Source organism: Coffea arabica, chromosome 6c (genome assembly GCF_036785885.1).
Source record: "Coffea arabica cultivar ET-39 chromosome 6c, Coffea Arabica ET-39 HiFi, whole genome shotgun sequence".
Taxonomy (NCBI): Eukaryota; Viridiplantae; Streptophyta; class Magnoliopsida; order Gentianales; family Rubiaceae; genus Coffea; species Coffea arabica.
Genome location: NC_092320.1, coordinates 43998066 through 44022456, shown reverse-complemented (window position 1 = coordinate 44022456; position 24391 = coordinate 43998066). Strand labels below are relative to the sequence as shown.

The following is a 24391-nucleotide window of genomic DNA, read 5'->3' as shown; positions in this document are numbered from 1 at the left end:
TACCAAGTGGCGACTCCGTATTTAGTTTTAAAAACCCTTTTTAAACTATAATTTTGGGTCAAATCGTCGCATTCTCAAAACCCCATTTAGACCCATTTTTCTTTTAAATCATGATTCATTTTCCAATCACAAAATACATTTTTAAAACCATTTATTTATTTATTTATCAAAAAATGGGGCGCGACAAAATGCTAAAATACCATTTTAAGCATTCGAAGATCATAATCAAGTTCAATAACACCATACAAATAGTTTGATAAGTGGTATTTCGCCTAAATTTCACACATAAGTCAAGACAGTTTTACAAAACAAATCCAAATCCCCAAAAAAATGTGTTGTCGAAGCATTTCTTGAGCATAAGATTTTCTCTATAGTTCTTGAGTCAATTAACAACTCTTGCTGCTGATCTTCCAAAAGTCTATAATGAGCAACATATCTGTAGTAAAGTACTTCAATTATTAGTGGGTGATAAGAAAAACTTGATACAAGAAAGAGAACTTAAGAATTTGCAAGAAAATAAGCTAAATCATTTCTTTTAAGTATCATCTAGATAGTGACTAAATAAGAGATAAAGCACTTAGAACTTCCGACTAACAACTAGGTATAGATATAAAAATGTGATTGTACTAATCCAACCATATAAATTCATTAACTTCCTAAAGTTTTGCAAACTTTTTTCACGTAAATATCAAAGAGAACAAACCCAACATTGCTGACCATAGCACCCTCTCAAACATCAAAATTGATGGAAGCTTCAGTGCTAGCAACAAGATAGAAACCAAAAACAATATGATTGTAATCAAAGGTTAACCTTCAGAACTGCTTTTCAATTTATCTAGTAATTCAAAGGCCAAACCTAAAACTGCTACTAAGGTTTAGCCAAATATGAAATTTTGATTCATACAAAGTCATAAACATTTCTTTGCCTCTGCGATTGATACAAAGTTATAAACATTTCTCTGTCTCTACCAAGGATGGCTTAGCATAGTACTGTTACCACTTGTTGTTTATTGATCCTCAATAATTATCAGTAATTCTCTGGAACTGACCAATACATCTGATTTTTACCAGGATGTTTTAAAGTATTGGAAATTAAGGGGAAAAAATAAACAAATGGATTTTACTACTGTTCACTAAATAAAGATAACCTTATCATCTCCGAGCTAATCTTGGATTGCTTATATGACTTTTGCATCATTATGAATATTGATCAACTCTTGCAAAATATTTGAAGCTATCTAATTCCAGAACAACAAATCACAAATGAACCATTATTAATAGAAAAAAGACAGAATTGACAGACTTGCACCAAAGTAAATGAAAGTTTAAAGTTAAAAATATTGGTTATTTTAGATTCACTGATTTGAAGGCTAGTTTTTTTATTGCATTAGATCAGTAGCCTGCTCAATCTAACATGCACATTAATCAAGAAGAAAGTCAATTGATAGGAATATCTTAGTAACTTTTCTTTGAGACACACATTTAATATTGAATCTGGAAAAAAAATTCTGTTTGCTAACATACTTGACAAAACAAAGAACTTTGGATTATACTGAAGAGGCATGATAACAAGTATGTAATTCTCACACTCATTTTTGGATACTTAAAAGTAACTTAGACAAAATATGAAAACAAAGTTTCTCATTCAAACTCAAAATGAAAATCAGCCCAAATTCTTCTTCCTCATTATTCACACCCTGGATAAGACAACCAGATAAAACATTTTAAGTGCCATCTTCATAGATTCATGGTATTTAAACAACCTATCTCAGCAAGTTACAGGACAAAAAATATTACAAAATCTTACTGAACAAACTTATGACCAAAATTCGTGCTGTAAATGGATGTTTTATTTCAAAGAATGTAGGAGCCACTTTTTAATTAGTCATCTAAATTATTCAAATGTTTTTGTTCTGTCTCAGCTTCAGCAAGCTCTCTCTAGCAGTTTCACACACACACATTGATAGAGCAATGTAGCTCAAAAAAATAAAAAGATATTTAAAAAATGAAAAACAGATTTTGATAGAGAAAGTATCGGGTAGTTAACCACCATTACTAGGGACATTCAATCTTTCTACCTCGACAAACCAAAACATTTGGTATACCAGTTGTTAGGTCCAGGTTTAAGATTCATACATTAATCATAGCCTTCAAAGTAACACTACTACCAGCTTTTAGTCTGTTACTCCACCCACATTCTGCCTCCCCATTTCTTTAGCTCCTCAACTAACCGTTAGCCAATCTTGGCATAGCAACATAGCAATAGGATTGGCAGCAACCAAACCCTTCCCCTGCAACTTTTTTGTGCGATCAAGAGATACAACAGATGGATTTAAAACCTACAATTTTCTGAATTTTCTGAATAAGAATAAAGCAATAAATATAGCATATTTCACTAGTTCTGAAAATAAATGAAGAGCGTAAATTATGTCCAAAACAGAACAACAGAATTGTACCTCATCAATAACATTATTCACTGTGGTCTGTATAGTTCCACCGGTTGCAGCAGCCACCCGATGCAGATCCTCCTCAGTAACACGACCAGCACAGAATACACCCCGATCTGCAAAATACTGATGAAAGCCAACAGGATCAATAGAGCTCATAATGATACTAAACATAAGTTGTTCTGCAAAATGCAGAAAACAGTCCTATGCATAAACAAAACTGAAGTACAGCTTGAGATAAAATATATTCAATAAAGTATAGTCCTATTTCTCACGCTGTGCAGGGAAGAAATGCCATACTTCAAATCTAATTAATAAATTTAATTTTCTATAGAAGTTCAATAGGAAATTTAAAGTTCTATACATAAAGCAAACCCCAATTTAAAACAGCAGCAGCTTTGCACATGGGGACAAGCCCATGTAGCACTAAAGAAACCCATAAATTTGTTTGCCATTAATCATTAAACAATTGAGCAAGCATTACCTGTGTTGCTAGGTCACCAATAGCCAGCCGAGATAACATGATTTTAGCCCCACTTTTCACACATTTATCTAACTTGTCATAAATGATATTCCATTCTGCATCAACGATTGACTGATATTGCGATGGATCTAAAAGCCTATCAACAACATTTGCTGAGTAACATATGCATTTTTAACACGAAATATGAAAATAATTGCTTCTATGGATAAAAGTACAGAAAATATCCTACCTTATTTCTGCATTCTCTTTCTTTGATTTCAGTTCCAATTCTATATTCAGCAAAAGTATCTTGGGATTTACAAATTTCTTTGGTTGCTGTTCAAAACTAGCATATGAGAATGTTTTCTTAAAGGCAACGCCATTCACAAGAAAAGAATCCCTCAACGGCAACAGGAAGGCTAGCTGCCACGGCAAAACTCAAATTCTTGGGCTTTGAAGCAAGTACCTTCTCCTCGACTGTATTGTACTCCGCCAGTGACACACATCCCTTTGGGTACAAAGCGTGCTCGTGAATGTCTCCGAATACTTCATCCCCTAACTTGAATTCCTTCACACAAAAAATTGCAAAAAAAAATTAGGGCAAATTTTGTAAAATTTTACAGAAAGAGATGATTAAATCCATGGCTCAAACTAGCCACCAAAAAATTTTGCAAAAAAATACTTAGGGAAAAAATTTAGGCAAATTAATTGGGGAAAATTAGGGAAACAAGATGAGGCACTGCTGTCGGTGAAGATGAGGCACTGCTGGTCTAGGGGATTGCCCTCCTTGTCCTGGATTTTGGCCTTGACATTATCGATGGTGCCAGAAGACTCCACCTCAAGGGTGATGGTTTTCCGTATCAGGGTTTTCATGAATATCTGCATCTTTGATGATGGCGGCTGCTGCCTGCCTGCCTCCGTTGCTGCTAGGTTTTGGAAAATGAATAAAGGAGTTGATTGAAGGATTGAGAGTCTGAAGAGTACTAAAGACATCTAGATGTGGGGAGTAAGAGTGGTTCTATGGTACCCGCGCCACTTTTTTTCATTTTTAGTTTGAACAAATTTCTGGTACTACTCAATCATGACAATCCAAGTGAATTTTTAGCTTCAAATTTTATTTAAATTTACTAATGTATTTCTAATCACTACTTCTTAACATATTTATCAAAAAATTATAATGGATGAAAAATTTTTGCTAAATTCAAAGAACTGGTAAATATACTCTTTCTCAAGTTGTAATAGTTTATATAGTTGTTCTAACTAGAAACTTTCATTAATTTTTTTCAGTTAAAAACCTATTGAGTAACTATGACTAGTTTAATAAATCATCAAATTTTTGAAAAATTAAATTAATATTTAAGTAACTATGACTGGTTTAATAAATCATCAAATTTTAAAAAAAATAAATTAATATTGAGGCTCACAATTAAATAAAATCATAGTTAATAAATCATCAAATTTTAAAAAAATTAAATTAATATTAAGGCACACAATTAAATAAATGCATTAGAGATGTTCAAGTTAGTGATGATACTTATGTTGTCACTGACAACGCTATAGTTTTACTGACAAAAATTGGTCGCCAGTAAACATAAATAGTGACAACAATGAAAAGTTGTCAAAGAAAGCGGTAGAATTACTGACAACAATTATCAAGTCATCACTATCGCAAAACTCGTGCCTTCCAAGTCCCATGGCGCGAAGTAGTTTTGTGATGACAATTAAAGGTTGTCACTGAAAACTCAGTTGCTTTGAGTCAATTGTGACAACCTTCAAAGTCGTGACTAAACAACCTCATTTTGTGACGAATTTTTGTCGTCACAAAGAAATGTTGTCACTAATGACCTTTTTTCTTGTAGTGAAAAGTTCTTAAAAACTCATTTCCCAAGAAATCATGAAATTTCAGCTTTGCACGATAAACTTGGTAAAATCAGATCTTGAGTTTGGTATGTCCAAAAATGGAAAAATTTATACCGTTGGAATCTAGATTAAAAGTCCTAAAAGTTCCTAGAAGACCCTTTTCCAAGATTCCAAACGGAAGGCATTCATTTTTCAGCCCAAATTTGCTGATTGAAGAAGGTAAGACAGAACCAGTCTTGGTTTTCGGCGATATTTGGAAAGTCGGAAAAATTCACAGAAAGTGAATCAGAATTTGAAATTTATAACACAATAAGAGTTCCATACAAAGTTTCAAACACAGCAAGTGGAACTAAATTTGGAGTTTTGAGCAACAAGATATAACAGTTTGAAATCAGTTGATTTTTGTAATCTGATTAGTAAATTTCCAGATTTGAAGAGCAATCTTTGGGGCGCTATTTGAGTATCGAAATGGAATTGAAATCAAACCAAATTTGGTACACTTAAACTTCCATGTAGGGATTACTTCTCTATAAAAATTCAGGTAAAACCTTGCACGGAAAGGCAGTTAACGAAATGACCAAAGTTTGGGAAATTTTCGAAGCTAATCTGCCAACTGTAGTTCTCTTCCTTTCTCAAATGTTTTGTCCAACACAATCAGCCCCAATTAGCTCTAATTTTGAAACCCAAATTCCAGAAACATTTAATAAGCAATTGATGAGGAATTGACACTAAAAGTTTCAAAATATAAGATCCCGAAACAGATTTGGCCATTCGGTCAACAAGGAAGGGAAAAGTTTCCAATTTTCAGTTTTGTCGCATTTTCAAAACCAAACCATATCTAACTCTATACAACTCCAAATTGAGATTGGTTTATGGAGTTAGAAACTAGGTTCCAAATATTACAATTCATCAGAAGACGTCATTTTGAAAATCCTTTAACAAATGGGACAAAATAGAGCCACAAGATGCAACTTCCAGTTTCATGCACATAAACATTCGGAACAGAACAACAAACTTTGCTGACTCGCTACAGTTCACTCAAAATGAACCAGTAGGAGATTTTTATACCGTTGGAAAGTTATGAGTCTAGTTTTGAATTCCGCAAACGGCACTCAATTTTGACTTTTGTACAAAGAGTTACATTCGGACAAGGAAGCACTGTTCGAGTGCACTGTTATACTTTTTCCCGATTCGAACCTCTACCAAAACTCAAGTTTTACACAACCATCCGATACGATTTTTGAAAGACACTTTATACACACAATAGACAACATATATCCATCAATTTCACAGTCAACCAAGCATCAAACTTTTGAAACTAAAATAGAACAACATGACCAGAAATTTCGGCCAGCTTGCATTCTCATTTTTCCTTCGATTTCTCTCCACTTTCTAACCGAAATCAACTCACTCAACACATAAACAACCCTAATCAAACAATCAAGCCCCAAGTTAGCTACCTAGAGGCCTCATCAAGACAGCTAGCCTATGATTTAAAGTGAAATAAATGGTTCCTCAAGTCCGCTAGCCTACAACGCGGTTAAGGTTTGAAACCCATGAAGATTAACCGCTAAACTTTGAAGAAATGACGATTAGTTGCAGGAATAATGTTAGCTGCTGAAAGTTTTGTTGCAGAAGCTTGCTTCATATTAGTTTTGCATGGCATTTGAATGAAAAAGATTTCAATAGCTGCATTTCAACCCTTTGATTTTTGGTTAATGAAACGTTAGCCCAACCAAATTAAATGATTTAATCAATTTGGTTCCCCTAACATGTTACTTTTTCCCTTAGCGTAACTTAATGTAGACTTTAGATTGATTTTAGTGAACTTGTGTGATGTTTTAAAGGCTTAATTTTTGTTAATAGGTTTATGATTTTCGATTTGGATGAAGTTGTTACCCTTGGAACCCTAGATGAATATCATATTTTTCCACTGAAAATTCTCCAACAAAATTCACAAGATTGCTCCTTGCTCCAAGATAGAGTGGTACTCCAAGTTGTATGCGATTTGGTGGAGGATTTGTGAGTGAAATGGAAGCTAGAAGATGAAGTTTTTCCTTCCCTTTGTTCTTCCTTGAGGACTGGCCGAAAATGGAGAGAGAGATGAGAGAGATGAGGGTTTGATTGTTGTGGCTTTTCTTGGAAGCTTGGAGGGAAAAGTAGTGGTTAAGTTTGGTAAAAGTCAGCTTCGAATAGTTGTCGCGTGAGGGTTTCATACCCACCATTTTCTCTCGGGTTTGATACACTCATGCACTAATTCTCCAAGGTACTTCCTATAACACTGTAACTACTCACACTTAAGAGACTAATACTAATTCCTCAACTTTCCATTTAGTCGCGCGGTGCGACTTTCGAGAAACTATCGACGCGCACGTGATAAAAGTTTAATTCTAACTCACTCACATCTAATCTCTCAATTAACTTTTCTTACTCTACTATAAATTATTCTTAATCCTCCAAGATTAATGTACTCTCGAATCGATGATTGTCTCGAAAAAATGTGTATTCGCTATTCCTTACCAAACGAGTCACAGAAAATTAATTTTGCTAACGGGACGTTTTAAAAATATAAGTGAGACCTTGTTCCATGAAAATAGATTTAAAATGGCTGAAATAAATTATTCAGAATAAACGGTTGAATAAATAATTAAATAAGCTAGTAAAATAAGATAAAAATAAGAAAATTTTCAGGTCCTCACAATTTGTCTCTAATCGAACTATTGTTTGTGACGGAGAATTTCAGGGAATATTTAGATGAATGCGAGCCAAGATGCATGCCTTCTACTCAAACGGAACACAAACCAATGTGAACGCTCAAACTCACAATTATTCTGCCAATAGTTCAAGTCATTGACTCTTGGATCAAATACAAAGGATGAAGAATGAGTATCAACAAAGGAAATATAATCAACATTTTCACCAAGTTGATAGTAAGATGGAAATATGTGAACTCCACGCATCATGCAAAGACCTGTAACATGTCCTAAACACATATTGAAATCACTTGGTAAAGCAGATGCAAACTAACATGACAAGGACTTTAAATGCACACTAAACGCATGAACTATATTGAAACAAGGACAGAGACTCATAGGCAAATCAATTTCTTGAAACACAATACCTATTAACTCAAGAAATATAAACATACCACAAATGCAAATACTCAAACACACATAAAGATTACGAGACTCAAATGAAAGAAACAACATAGAATGACCCAAAACTAGACTAAGACAATTGCAATTCATTAACGTACTCAAATTAATTCTAGAATGGTGGTCATAGAGTAAATGTGCAGCTTTATCAAAATCCATGAATACAATATGATAAACTGTGAGGACCCGAATTTTACTTACTTTAATTCTATTTTATTGGTTTATTTAATTATTTATTCACTAGTTTTCTCAGAATAATTTATTTTAACCATTTTAAATCCATTAACATGAAACAATATTTCATTTATATTTTTAAAACGTCCCATTAGTAAAATTAATTTTCTGCGACTAGTCTAGTGGGAAATAGTGAATACACATTTTTCGAGCCGATATTCGGTTCGAGAGTGTAATAATCTTAGGGAATAAATGTTGATCAATAGTAAACTAAGAAAAGTTAATTGAGGAATTAGATATGAGTGAGTTAAATTAAGCTTTTATCACGCGCGCGTTGAAAATTTCTTGGAAGTCGTGCTGGTACGACTAATTGGAGAATTGAGGATTTAGTGCTAGACTAGTAAGTATAAGTAATTATAATATTAGAGGAATTACCTTGGAGGATTAGTGTATAAGTGTATCAAACGAGAGAGAAAGTGGTAGTACAAAACCCGATCGAGTCACTATTGAAAGTTGACTTTTTGGCAAACTTAATGGCTACTTTTCATTCAATCTTCCCTCACAAGATTTATCACTCAACTCCCTCACTCTCATCTCTCTCTCTCGGCCGACTCTAAGGAGAAAGAAGGGAAAGAAAAACTCCATTCTTCTAGCTTCCATTTTTGCTTGCAAATCATCATCCAACTTCCAAGTCTCTTGGAATTCCACTCTAGCGAGAAGAAAGGCGCACTCTTGTGAAGTTTCTTGGTGGAAAATTGGAGGAACACTCACTTACTACTAGGGTTTAAAGCTTTGAGAGGGTAACCCTTTCATCTCTTTTCATCTTTTAAATTTTGCCAAGATCGGAGCTTGATTTTCATGGGTTTGAAACCCTAATCGCAATTATAGGCTAGCGGACTTGAGGAAACATTTACCTTGCTTTAAATCCTAAGCTAGATGTCTTGAGGAGGCTTTAGGTAGCTTACTTGAGGCTATATTACTTGATTATTTTTGTTTATGTGATGGATGAGATGATTATGGTTAGAAAGAAAGAGAGAAAGTTGGAAAACTTGTGAAAAGAAAGCTGGCTGAAATTCTGTTCATGTTGTTCTGCTTTTAATTCAAAATTTTGATGCTTGGTTGGCTGTTAAATTGATGGATATATGTTGTAATATGTATGTATAAAGTGTCTTTCAAAAATCATGTCGAATGGTTGCATAAAACTTGAGTTTTGGTAAAGTTTGAAATCTGAAAGTTTGCTAGCAGGGTAACCGGACAGTGGTTCTTTGTCTAAACATAACTCTTTGTGTAAATGTCAAATTTCAGTGCCATTTATGGATTCAAAACTAGACATTCAGAGCTTTCTAACGGTATAAGAATCCCCTACTAGTTCATTTTGAGTAAACCGTGGCGAATCGGCAAAGTGGACTGTCTTGCTTTGCCTGTCTGTCCAAGAGCAACTGGGAAGCTGCATCTTGTGGCTCAATTTTGTCTTACTTGTGAAAAGATTTATGAAATGATGCCTTCTGATGAATTGTAACATTTTGAACCTAGTTTCCAACGCTATAAACCATTCTCAATTTGGACTTGTGTAGAGTCAGATTTGGTTTGATTTCAAAACTGCATCAAAGCTGGAAATTGGAAAATATTCCCTTCCCTGCTGATTGAATGGTCAAGTCTGTTTTGGGGTGTTTTATTTCGAACATTTTAGTGTCATTTACCCATAAATTAGTCATTAAATGTTCTGGAATCTTGGTTTCCAAAATGGAGAGAATTGGGGCTGATTTCGTAGGACAAAACTTTTGAAAAAGAAAGAAAGATAGGGTTGGTAGATTAGCTTTGAAGAATTTCACAAACTTTGATCATTTCGTTAACTGCCTTCCCGTGTGATTTATTACCTAAATTTTGATAGAGAAGTAGTCCATATACGGAAGTTTAAGTGTACTAAATTTGGTGTAATTTCAAAATCATTTCGAGTCCTAAATAATACCCCAAAGATTTCTCCTCAAAACTCAAAATCCACTGATCAGGTCGCAAAAATCAACCGACTTCAAACTGTTATATCTTGTTGTTCAAAACTCAGAATTTAGTTCTACTTGTTGTGTTTGAAACATGATTTGGAACTCTTGTGGTGTTATAAATTTCAGAGGCTGATTCACTTCCTGTGAATTTTGCCAAATTTCCAAACATTGCTGAAAACCAAGACTGGGTCTGTCCTGTCTTCTTTGAACTGTAACTTTGAGCTGAATTATGAATGCTTTCTGGTTGGAATTTGAAAAATTGGTTTCTGGGAAGTTTAGTACTCCGAATCTAGTTTCCAATGGTATAAATTTTACTATTTTTGGACCTACCAAACTCAAGATCTGATTTTCCAAAGATTGTCGCGTAAAGCTGAAAATTCTTGATTTCTTCGGAAATGAGGTTTTAAGAACTTTTCACTTTTTTCCTTGAATGATAAGGGGTTGTGAACGTATGTGAGTGATAGTTGGTCGTTATTTCTTCAGGTGCTCAAGAGGATCTTGAAGAGAATCTCGGAGCGGACAACTAAAGACCTTATTTGCACTTACTCACTTGTTTTGAATTGGAGAGTGTCAAGTGCATGAATCGTTGCCAATTACTTGAATTGCTTCCTGTTGATTAAGTGATTTAGAATTTTCGAGTCGAGTGTGTACTTTATCGCACTCATTCTCTTTTACGTGAATTATAATTGAATTGTGTAAAGTGAATTGCTAAGTGAATTATGTGAAGTGTTGCAATTGTAAATTATAGTTGTGTTGACTATGTCGATTGGAGTGAATCTCAACGACTTATAAAATTATACGTGTGTTTGAATAAATGTCAATTGGAGTGAATCTCATCAACTTATACTTATAATCGTGGGGGACGCCCAAACTCATAGGCTAACCTTGTGACTCGAGCCGGCATGGGCTTGGTCGAGAAGCTTGGTGAACCATGGGATAGGTTTTAAAGCATGATCTATTTGAAAGATCTTGTTTGGCATACTCGAGTAGTATTGCCCTTTAATAATCGACGTGCCTGCCCGATTAAGGGGTAATAACGGTGGACGGACTTGTGAAGTAAGTGGAGTTCTACGGACTTGATACCTACCCAGTTGACGGAGTGTCATCATGTGGAGGTATTGGATCGAGCCTTGGCAAAGCAAGTGAAATCGAGCTCCTGAGAGCTCCCGTATCCTTATTGAGTGAGTTTTATTGTTAATTAAAAATTACTTGAATTTTACAACTTTAATCCTTGTACAAGTGTTACTGTTACTTGAACTATGTGTTGGCATGTTTTTCTTGACCTCACTGAGCGTTAGTTCACCCCATTAGTTTTTTTTCCTTAACAGGAGCTCGAAATGGAAAGATTTTGGAGAAGCCGACTTGATTACTCGATTGATTAGAATTTTGGGATGTAATTGATTAGTCGACTTTTGGTGGTTGTAATTTTGGGAAAGTTGATGTACTTTTGAGAAACTTGTGATGTAAGATTGAATGTTTATTTAAGGAAACGAACTTTCTTTGTCTCTACTTTTATTTTGGTTATTTATCTTTAAGTTTGAATTAGATTCGTATCGTGTGACAGCCCCATCTTCTCCTAAGGTGAACCAAAGGGTTCGGCGGACCGCCTGTCCACCTCTCACCAGGACTCACTCACTCACTCATAGCTCAAGCAAAATAACGTACATCCATCGAAAATGAATAACACATCCACTTCAACTTAATATATATATTGATGCTCAAATCCAGATACAAAGTTTCTACACACCAAAAAAAACTTCAAAGTGTTTACATTTTGAGTACAATCAACCCTAGTAAGGTACTAGCATGAGTACAAATGCAAAATTCAAAACAACTAGACTACGTTAATCTGTACATGTCTCATGCCTCGCTCATATCCCCTGTAAGGAAAACAAATGGCATGGAATGAGCTAAAAACCCAGTGAGGTTCCAAATAATCAATTGACCATTTTAAAAGTACGAATATCAACGTAGCGAATTAATGAGCATCAAAAGTTCATAAGAGTGAACAATAATACATCAAGTAGCAAATCTCAAAGCGTCGAGTGTAAAAGTTTTTCAGAAGAAACAATAATCCAGTAAGCAATAATCATTCCAAAGTATAAGGATACGGAGGACTCTCAGGAGCAAAATTCCCATTGCATCACCAGGAGCTTGATCACGTAATAATTGACACTCCATCAACTTTCAAGTAAAGAAACCAATCCAGTAAGGCACCACTTACACTACTGTCAGTCCACCACTCAAACCCCCTACTGGGCCCAAAATCCTCAATAAACACTGGTGGTAATACTCGAGTATACCGATTAGTCGAGGAGATATCACTCCACTCGACAAAACAAGAGACGCAGGGTTCGTTACCCAATCGACCAAGCCCTTGCTGGCTCGACTCGAGTAACTCGCCACAGGGTTTCTGGAATTCCAGGAAGTGCGCACCATATACACAAATATATCAAATCCATTGCAACAATAAACAAGTGTATCTCATATTAGAGCAAGTGCGATAAAGTACACTCTTGCCCGAACAAACAAATAACATATCATTAAATCACATTGGTCAAGTATTGAAAACAAGTATCCAGTTCAATCAGGTATTTGGAAACACTCACCAAAAGTAGTGCCTCTAGTGATCGTGTCTGGGTTGTACTCCGGGTTTGGAGTCCAAATCTGCGATAAAACTTTGTTTAAGAACTTTAAAAATCGACTAAGGTTTGAAACTTAGGCGTTTCGTTCAATAAGAATCAAGAAATGGAAATTCACTTGGAGAATATTCATGAAACACTCGCTCGCTTTTCAAACTATATGACTTTGTAACATTTATACTTGGAAATGCCATTTGAGTCGAAAATACAAGGAAAACGTACTTCAAGCAGTCATTATTTTATTTCTTAAGGGTACAAGTTCGGCCAAGTCCTTACATATATGCCTCAGTAAAAGAAGACACAAATATCCTAGATGGTTCAAGTAGTAATCGCTCTTAACCCTTACTCAGGTTGCAAGTATGGCTACCTAGCCCTTGAGCGTAAATTTGGGCAGCACGCCCTTTGTATTTTCCTATTTTCCAGCCATTTATGGCTTCATTCTATTCCTCAATCAAACCCAAAGTTACACACAAAACAATCTCATTCCAATAGCCATTCAATAGGCTCAAGGTAATACAAGTATAAAATCAAACTAATGACATGTGCGGAAATGAGGTTTAGTAAAAGACAGATTTGACGTGTTTTTGCGTAACAGACACAACCCAAGCTACGCTTATCGGATTGGGGTGCAACTTATACCGTTCCAAAGCTAAGACAAAGGGATACAATTTTGATGAAGATCACTTAGTCCAAATTCCAGTGTAATCCAGTCAAATTCCCAATTCACAGAACCAAATTCCAACTAATAGACCAGTTAACCACACTACCTTCAAATGGCTATATCTCAAGCTACCAAAGTCCGTTTAAGATGTTCTTGGAGGTGTTAGAAAGCTAAGACATAGTAATAAAACTTTCATGTTTTGGCTAAAAGCTAGTTCAGCACATATCAAGGTGAACAAATGCAACCAACTTAGTGTACTGTCAAAACTGTCCGCTGATTTTACTCCTAGGGCAGTCAGGGTATTTTCATCTTTTCGCAAGCTATGTTGCTCCAATTGAGTTGAAATTTTGTAGGCAACCATAAAATATCATTTTCTACAACTTTCATGTTTCGTACTAAACCTAATTCAGCCTCTAACATGATGAAATGGAATCAGGCAGAACTGAAGCTACAATTTCCAGAAATCTGGAATTTTGCTATATTCAATCTATAATTCACATTTTACCTTGAAACTACCACTACTATCTCCTTTACAAGGTTATATACCATATATATACATCATATGACACCTAACCCACAAGAAACCCTAACTCAAAAGTCATCCATCTAATCATCAAAATCACTTGAAACAAGTATCACAAGCATAATACCAACATTAATATCCAACTTAATCATGATTAATGGAGAAAGAATGGTTGATCAGCCATTATACCTCAAGACACAAGCTTGCAAGGATGATCCTTCACCTCCTCTTGAAATTTTTGGTTCCTTAAGCTTCCCAAGCTTCCAAACTAGTGATTAATCGGTTTAGTTTTTCTTGGTTGCACTCAAAAGGTTGGATTCAAGGTTAAAATTTGAAGAACTCTCCTCACTCTCTTCCCTCTCCTTGCTCTCAGCCAAACCAGAAAAAAAATGAGAGAAAATGAGCTGAAATGAGAGATAAGAAGGCAAGACAAAAAGGTTGGTCAAGGGCCATAAATGGCCGACACTTGTCACCACCAAAACCATCCAAATTTTTGCTTTCTTTTCCTTGCATTTTGGGCCACATATTTTGGTTATAAGGCTGAGGATGAGGGGGATATTTTGCAAAAATATCAAGGGTATGTGGTTGTAGGGAAGTGGTGGTCAAGTGGTGGGTTCAATCAGTAGTGATCGATACCCGTCGGTGTGAACCGATTTCTCTTAAATCACGTATACTAGGGTTTTTACCTTCTAATCACTAACTTATTATTATCACTTCTAATCATATAATATCCAAAAATCACTCTTACCTACCCAATTTGATCCTCACTCCATACCGAATAGTCACACTATGGAAAAACGTGAAAACCCTAATTCGCCCTAACTTGGAAATGGACAACGAAACCCTTACTTCTATATTCCTTTATACTTATTGTGGGGTGATTAGGTAGTACGGCCACTATAAAATCATAAGTTCCAAATAAAAGGGGATTTTTAAGAAAAATGTGAGGGGTTTTACAATTCCATAAATTGAATTTAGGGTTTCGGTTAAAATATGAGAAATTTGAGAAAACGGTCAGTCACAAGTGAAACTAGGGTTTTGATTAGACTTTTAGGGCTTCTAGTCTTTTAAAATAAAACAAGGTTTTAAATCAAACCCAAAGAAATAACGTTAGTTTCTTCTTTAAAACAAAATAATGGTTTAAAATAAAAATAAACTAAAGAAACCGTAATATCCTCTTTGAGACTAAACAAAAGATGATCCTAAATGTTGGGGTATCACATATAGAGTCCTGGCGAGAGTTAGATAGGCGTTCCGCGGATACCCTTGGGTTCACCATAGGGAGAAGTGGGGGCGTCACATAAACCACATGACATGCATGAACAATCTTAAAAATAATACCAATTAACTCTAAAGGTCTAGCATGCATGAACAATTCAAGAAACTCAGCTATGCTCAAGAAAGTAGCATCCAATTCTTCAAGATAAGGTGTATAACTACTCATAACCATACTAGAAAAAATGCACACCTTTATGGACAGCTCACGCTCATTAGTTGTACCATGATAACAAAGAGACTTGGGAAAGAAATTTACCTCATTCGTAGTAATTAAACTATCTATAATTTTACCAATGTTACGCAAGACAAATAGCTTAGGAATTGTCTCGTAATGCAGCACTTTATTGGCCTCATAAACCTCAATAGCCGAGCTTGCTTCAGTCTTTTTCCCCTCAATTTTGTGTCAGTTCATCTCACCATTTTCTCCCTTCCTTTTCTCTTGAATATTGTCCTCACTCTCTTGTCTTTTCTTCCTCTCAAGTTCTAATTCAAATTCCCTTTGAAGGCTAGCTTGATCCTCTTGCACTTGTTGGGGTGTAAAAGGTACAAGTACAATCTTTTTGTTACAATGAGAGAATGAATACTTGTTGGTGAAACCATCCCAACTAACTTTCTTATCAAATTGCCAAGGGTGGCCAAGGATGATATGGGCAGCTTGCATAGGCACAACATCACACAAGACTTCATCCTCATAACGTCAAATGCAAAAGAAACTAGTACTTGTTTAAGAACACGTACCTCTCCGCTATTGTTGAGCCATTGCAATTTGTAAGGATGAGAATGGTTGGTTGTTGGCAACTTCAGCTTCTCCATCATAATAGTGCTTGCAACATTGGTGCAACTCCCTGGATCAATCACCATGCTACAAACTTTGTCCTTAATATGGAAACAGGTGTAGAAGATGTTTCCACGTTGAAGCTCATCTACACTCATTTGTGTAGCCAAGGCACGCCAAGCTATCAAACCAACTTTTTCAATTGTAGAAATTTCCTCCTCGTTTTCCTCCTCATTTTCCTCAATCAAGGGTGGCATTCCCTCGTAGTCCTCTTCTTCAAACTCCCTTGCCGAATTGGAGTCATTGAACTCATGCAAAGGAGTTTTTCCTCTAGTTTTCTTAGAGGAGCTCTCTGATGAATCCAAGTGATCAATCTGCTCATGTATAGATTCGAACTTAAGGTCGAACCTCCTTTGTACTTCGGCCCATATAGCATCTATTTTAAGTGCAAGTTGGGCAATGTTAAGCTCATTTTCATTAGCCATGTTGAACCTGCAAGAATAATTAGTATAAAACAGGAAATTTTGCTCACCACTCCCCTTATGTTTTTCACTCAACCTCGTGTATCACTCAAAGTGTTTTAAACACTCTAATGGTCCACCAATCACTTCTCAAGTCACTTGATTGCCTCTCTTGAAGAAATCAGAATTTCTTAATGAGTATCAACCAAACTTTCACCAAATTTTCACACAAGATGGTGGCAATTGAAAGGGTTGAGATTTGGAGAAAATTGGACTGATACATTGCTGCAAAACACGTTGGAAAATTGCCTATTCTGTCCGCACAAAGTAACTTAAAATTTGGAAACTTTTGACTTTGACTAGAGAACTCAAATTGAGAAACTAACTACCAAGTGGAAGCCAAGACTGATTTGGACTCTCTTTTGGGCTCTTTTAAACACGAAATAACCTGAAAAAATACCCAAGGACATGACTTTATATGGCTGGACAGATTACCATTTTCGACTAAAACAAGAATAAAAACGGCAGAAATTTTGGATCCTAGAATTACTCTACCCAATTTGCACCTTGGCTGGAATTTGGAAGTTCAAACAAAAGTTTCTTGGGTTTGTTCTTGGAAGATTAGGCTGCTGCCTTGTGAGGTGTTCACGAGTGAAAGAATTTGGCACGTCCGAATTGGTAGTTTGAGTGTGACAAGGATTCCCAAGTCAACTTGAACTCCCAAATCAGATTGCTTTCTTTGCTTGGTTGATCCAAATCTGGTTTCTTTCTTTTTCTTGCTGATGTGATCTACAATTGACATGATGCAGACAACCAATCACCAACGGTTTGAGCAGCGGAAATTTGACCCAATCTAATCCCCGAAATAGCGAACAATGTTGATATTATCTCAACCCACTACTTAATGAATTAGCGAACCAAACTATAGGTAGAGGAACACCACAACCAAGGAGTTACTTGATTAATAAGTTCACTTGACTAACTTGAGAAAGATTCTCAAATATTCAAAGAAGCTCTCTTGGAAAGAGAAAGTGAAAAACTCATGATTTTTATTAATGCAAAAATTGATTATGAAGGTCTTTTGCGTTGGCTATATATAGCTGTAGACACCAAATTTTGAACAATTTTATGTAGCATCTATTTCATGATTTTCATTTTAGATTGCTTGCATTTTAGTTCGTTATTGTGTGTTTTGCACTATTAGTTGTTATGATATTTTAGTTTTATTCATTTTCGCCCTTTTAGTTGACCTATTTCATTTGCTATTTATTCTTATTTACTTTTAGTTTTAGTTTTTAGTTTTAGCTTTTAAGTTTAAAATTAGCATAGAGTTTTTAGAAAAAAGAAAAGGAAAACATCAAAAATATGTTTCAGTCATTTTGTTTTTATTCAATGCTTTCTCGAAGGAAAAGTGAAAATGAAAATTATAAATAAATAAAAAAAAAAGAGAAAAGATGAAAAAAAGAAAAAGAGGAAAAAGAAGAAAAATTCAAAAAAAAATAGGCTTTAGTTGGATTGGAAAAATGAAAAAAATGGAAAATTGCATTTTTGTTGTTTTTAGTTTATTTTTATCTAATGTTAATTAAGTTGTTTTCATCATTATTGTTATCATTTTGTTAAAAAAAAAAAAAAAAACCGCATCATGCACGCTGCAATTTTTTGCAGCGTGCCAAGCATAATTTCAGCAGCACCATCGAAGGGCTGGATGGAAGGCAAGGACAAACCCCTCATCAGCACCCTTCGTATGAGGGTTTAGGAACCTAGGAGTTCCATATAAAAGGCAACAGAGAGAGCAGCAGCCGACAAGGAGGTTTAGAGGAGAACGGCTGGAAAATCTGAAGTGAGTAAGAGAGAGGAAGAGCGTGAGAGATAGAAAAAAATAGCAAGGGACGGCTGAGAAGGAAAAAAGTGTGAGATTGACGGCTGGAAAGAGAAGTTGGTTGTGAGAAAGGCTGGGGTTTAGAGAGGAGTCAACAACAGAGAAACGGCAAGGAAGGCGCGACCGGGAGGACTGGAGAAAACCTCAGAAAGTAAAAACAAAAAGGGTGGTTGGCTATATAGAAGGGATAGTCAAGAACAGAGGGTTAGAGAGAAATCTGGGGAGGAATTGACGGCTTGGAAAAGGTTCTGGACTAAGAGAGAAAAAACTACGGAGGAAAGGGGAGAAAAACAGAGAGGTAGGCGCGGCGAGTTCCAACAGAAAATAAGAGAAGAACAGAGAGAAGATTAGTGGCGTTGTTTTCTGGGAAAAAGGAAAGGGAATCAAAGAGTGATAGGCTAAGAATTAATAGGAAGGAACAGGGAGAGAGGCGTTGCAGAATTTGGGAGGATAACAGCAGCAAAGGCGCAGCCTTTTTCCAGTTTCTGTTGAGTCTTCGCTGAAGATTGTTGCTCCGCCAGTCATTCATTGTTGCCATCCAAAGGAGTAAAGGTAGTTTTTCCTTGTCTATCTTCATTCATGTGTCGTTAATGCTCCTCAGTTTTGTTGTTTGTTTGATTGACTGTCTTAGAGTGGCAATTTTGAGCCAAAATTCTGTTCTCGGAAAAAAAAAAAAAAAAAAGAGTTCAAAGTGAACAAAAAGTTGTTTTTTTGTATACTTTCACGTCTGGGTTTTGATGTTTAAATTACAGATATTTTCCTGATGATCCTTTTGCTTGGGTAGTTCTGTCTCGGTTTGAGTTTCATGGATAAAGTTTCGCCGCAACTAAAGTAATATTCTCGGTTTGATGTAATGGTACAAACAAGATCAGATTTTTGTTTCTTTAGGTTGCTGAAACTGTGTTCTGTTTTGGTGTTTGGTGATGACTTGGTGCTGGTTTAAGATGTCATGAATACGTTGTTTCCCTCGTTGCCCAAAAGGAAAGCCACGGCAAGAGCCATTCCTGCCCCTTTTATTTTTTTTCTTTTCCTACGTTAGAATAATTCTGGTTTTGTTTAGAGTTTAGGTGAAGATTTTTTTTGTATAATGAACTAGTTTTCATAGTTTTCTTTTGGGGCTGGAAGTGAAGTAGCAGGGCTGAAGCCTTTTGATGGTTGCAGCAATGTTTATTATCGGTGTTGCTAAAATTGCCAAAGACATTTTGATTGCTGCATCATTTTTTCCTGTGGCCGAGAGTCTTGTCCTCATTTTTGGCTTGTGTAAAGGTCCTTGTTGTTTCTGATTCGGTCATCCCTTTGTACGCATGATAGGATTTTGAAACATTTTTTTTTTATTATTTGAAATGTTGGAATGCATATGCCATGTAAATACTGAAGTTCAAGAGCATGGTCTGCTAAAGTATAGAATCATTGATGTCCTGCTAAGTTTTTTTCCTGTTTTGTTTAAATAAAGTAGCTAAGTTTTCTGGTTGTTTGGTCCAGATGAAGTTGTTTGGATTAGAGAATGTACAATCCAAGTTGTGTTTAAAATTCGGCATTTGAACATGGAGGGTGTAGTAAATTTTGTAGTTGTATCCATTGTATCCGTTAGCATTGCATGAAGTATTTTCCATGTTTGCCTGTTTCTTTCTCTATCTTCGTTAATTTGAATGTCAAGTTCATGCTTTGATTGTTTGGTTTAAAGTGTTGGAAGTTTGATTAAGAGAACTTTGGTTAAAATATGTGTTTGAAACTGTTTAATGGTGCTTGAAAAGTGAAGGTTAGTAACTAGTTTTGTTTGCAGAAAATTTCCTCAGATGTTGAATCCTTTTGTTGCCTAAAGCTTGGTTTGCATTCTTATTTGCATAAAAATCTTCTTCATTCTGGTTTTTGCATGCATGATAAATTAGTAGGAATTTGAGTTTGAGATTCGGTCTGAAAGTTTCTTGTAAATCTGTCATGCGAGGTTGTTAAGCCTCAAGGCATAAGAGAATAGTTGCAGAATTTTTCTTCATGACATTTGTATGATTTTTCTGTTATGTTCTGGTTTGATTGAATGTTGAAGTTTTTTGTAATGTTCTTGATGTTTGATTGAAAGATTTGTGATCAAGTTTGTGTTGAAGTTGACATATGTTTGCGGAAATGAAGGTAGCAAATGGTGTTTCTAGTTGCAGAAAATTTTCGGCAAGAATGATTGTTGCAGAATGAAGTTTCTTACGTTTGTTGCATGAGATTGCATGAAATCATCTTTCTAAAATTTCACTTTGACCCCTTGAGTTTCCTTTGGTTGCACTATGGCCCAAGCAATTGAAAAAGATTAATCAATTTGATCCTTCAAGTTTCCTTTTCCTTTCAAACTGGAATTTCATTTGATGAATATGGACTTGCTTGATTATTTGAAGAGTTTTAATGGTTAAATTTTATAGCTATTTGTGGTGCCTTGATTTTATTTTATTTTTGAAGACTTTAGTGAATTCAAATTGTCTGGTTCATATTTTACTATTAAATTGGTGCATTAATCCTTTGTTCGATGGTTTTAGCCCAAATTAGGACCTTTTCCTTTTACTAGCTTCACGAACGGGGGAGGTATAACTTTCTTTTATCTTTTTTTGTCTCTCCTATGTGATCCAATGTGCTAATTGAAATTTGCATGTCTACTTGCTTTCCTAGCCGCTCCTTATTTCCTGTCATTTATTTCATTTACTTTTGATTTTTATTAATGGGGTATGTGTACACCTCTTGGCTTGTAATAGATAGGGCGTAGCAAGTAATTTGGTCCATTTTCCCTTTCCCCTTTGTTTTAGTTAGCAAATGTAATGGTTGCATGCCTACGTGTTATATGTTAAATGCTTTACTAGGATCTTGCATCTAGTCGAGCATGATAAGTGCTACATGATTTAGGTGATTTGCATGTCTACTCGCTTTTTATAGTGTGGATGAATGGAATGGATGAATGTACGTCACCACACTAGTCCAACGCTAGTTGTGGCTTCTTTTATCGTTTCCACTAGTCCAACGCTAGTCGGAATTCATAGGAGGGGACTAGTCCAATGCTAGACCCAATAGGTTTTTTTTTTTTTTCCTTTTTCATTAAGTGCATGATCACCACATATCACGCATTTTTCCTTAGTTTATCATTTGGTATGTTCCTCAAACCCCTTCCCCTTCACTTTAGGACTTGCATCTCATGCTAGTTAGGGTTCATTTGCGTGAAAATCCCCTTCCGATAAGGGAAACGAGCGAGTGTGGCTACTCGATAGCCTTAGCACGCTAGTTTCGCCTTCTAATCCGAGGGAAAATCAAAGTCGAAGAATTAGGCGTCATTCCCGTACCCGACTTGTTGCATTCCCCTAGGGTCATACTTTCATTTTTATCACTTCCATACTCTTTTAATCACATTTCTCTTACATTTCTCAATCCATATTTTTTCACTACATCTTTATCATTTATTTACTTTACTTCACAAATGAAATTCAAGTTTCACTTATATATGTACTATTCTATCTTCATTCATTTGCACACACAAACACTTTGATTTTCATACAAATTCACACATGCACTTTCTTTACACATTCGCACACAAACACTTTGATTTTCACACAATTTCATACATGAACCTTTTATACACTTACACACTTGCACTTGAGTCACCATTTGCATCAATCGACCTCTATGAGGTTTCCCTTTATTGGCCGCCACAATTCATGTGGTTTGGGACCAAAAACCTCACGAGAGACATCGTAGAATTTAGGATTGCATTTTTTCGTTTTTGCATTCATATAGGCATAATCCAACATGCAATACATACCCTGGGTAGAAAGTTAGGAAAGTTAGGGTTAAGTCACGCAACTAGCCTTGGCTAGGTCAAAGGGGTGCCTTGGAATCTATCCTTGCCTTCCCCTTTGTCAAACGTGACTCCCGAACCTTTTTCTTTGTTTTACGTAGACTAGGAGTCGTTTTAAAAAGGGTTTATTACTACTTGACTTTAAAACTCATTTTTAGGTGACTTGGTACACCTTAAATCATTACCAAGTGGCGACTCCAAACTTTTCATTTCAAAACCCTTTTTAAAACTATTTTTTGGGTCAAATCGTCGCTTTCCAAGTCCCATTGAGACCCATGTCTTTTCAACTCACAAAAATCATTTTCCAATCACAATTGAATCAAAAACATCTTTCTCAAACCATTTATTTTTATTTTTATTTATCAAAAATGGGGCGCGACAATAGCCATACAACTTGAAAACCTAAAGTGACTTGAAAACCCTAACTCGGCTAGGCTAGGCCTTTGGGCCGATTCTACTACTCAAATCTACTATCTAATGGTCAGCTTATAATCGACCCAATGTAGGCTTTAAGTTGGCCCAACATAACCCAATAAAAGCTAATTAACCAACTTAAGTAATAGTGAGCCTAGACTCTATAAATCGGATCCAACTCAACATGAGGTCTTGGACCGAATTTATTCCTAGCAAACAAAATAGAAATCTGGAAAATAAACTACTAACTATTACTAAAAGATTCAATCTCTTGCAGCCCAAAACATGGCCCATAAGCAGCCCATATTTCGTATCACTTGCGTTTTCCCCTTTTTTTTCACACAACCAGATTTTGTTCTTTTTCTTTCTTTCAATTTGGATCAAAGCTCAAAGAACAAGATTCGGTCTCAAGTTATGCACAAGATCAACCGCAACTTCCTTGTTCAAGAAAACCAGAACTAAGTTTTGTCCATGGTTCAAGATTTGATCAACTTTGATTTCAAGAATTCAAGAACCCTAGATTGTCAACCCTAGACTTCAAGATTTGTCCAAGAAATTCCAGAAATTCAATCAAGAAACTTCAAGACTTTGGTATGCTTCCAAGAAACAAGAGAACCAGCCACATATGATTCAAGAAACACAAAATCCAACACAAGTTGACAAGAAAACCCTAGGCTTGAGGCTTCCGATCTTCCAAGAAAAATGACCAGATTTTTTTTTTGGAATCAAAACAGAAATGAAACAATGAACAAGAGAAAGATTGACAACTAAAACAAAAGAAATTTACAAGTGAACAGTGATTTCGGGGATGAACAGTACTACTATAGTAGCGATGAACAGTATCGCTACAGTACCATGAGCAGTACTCTTTTTTTGTGTGACTCTAGACGATTCAAGACTCAAGAAACAAGATATCAAGATGGAAGACAAGATCAAAACAGCGATGTTAATAGAATTTATGTCACAGACAACAAGGACAAGACGCAATGCCAAAATGCAACAAAGAAAACCCTAGCAACCCTACTAATAACAAGCGACCAGATTTGAAACAAGAAAAACTTACTTGACACAAACAAGATATACTTGGATTCATCAACTAGCTCTAATACCAAGTTGATACGAACCTACCACGAAGGTATGAACTCGTATCCCACCAAGCCCTGGACCTAGACGAAGAAATCAAGTTGGGGTGCGGAATAGCACTTGACCCGTCTAAACCTTAAGATTATGAACCTTGAATTGAATCTCAACCCACTATCAAATGATTTAGTGAAGGAATGTTGTTGGTAAAAGAATGCCACAACCAAGGTGTATACTTGATTGATAAGTTCAAGTTGAATAACTTAAGAAAACTCTCAAGTATTGAAGAAAAGTTCTCTTGGACAAGAGAATTGAATAAAACTCACAAGTTTTGATGTAAAAATCTGACTTCCCTAAAAACAACTAAGACTTGGGCTATTTATAGCCTTACATGGACTCCAAAACCTAATGTAATTTAGACTAAATTAACCCTTAACTAATGATCAGAATTTCAGCTATCAATTGGACAAGTTCTAGCCGAATTACCTATCTTAATCAACTACTTAATGACTCAAACTTACTTAAGTAAAATTTGGCTCAATTAAAGAACAACCTGGCCAAAATTAAACTACAAGAAATGACTCCATTTAACAAGAGGAAAATGACAATAAAACCCTTGCTTAACAATTACTAATTCAACAACTTTGAAACTTCATGGATCCGAACTTGCTCTCAAAGTTGCTTCACTTGAATCAAGGACTTGAATTAGAGCACCTTAAAGTTTTGAACGTCGATTGGTACAGGGAGGATGTTGAT

General features: G+C 35.7%; 1 long non-coding RNA gene across 1 annotated transcript; it reads right to left on the bottom strand.

The window, feature by feature from the left end:
* Window positions 1–362: 362 nt before the first annotated feature.
* LOC140008065 (uncharacterized) lies at window positions 363–3047 on the bottom strand. Its single transcript, XR_011815479.1, has 3 exons — window positions 2932–3047; window positions 2457–2573; window positions 363–418 (listed from the first exon to the last, which is right to left on the bottom strand). It is a non-coding gene; the product is annotated as an uncharacterized lncRNA (long non-coding RNA).
* Between the last annotated feature and the right edge of the window lie 21344 nt (window positions 3048–24391).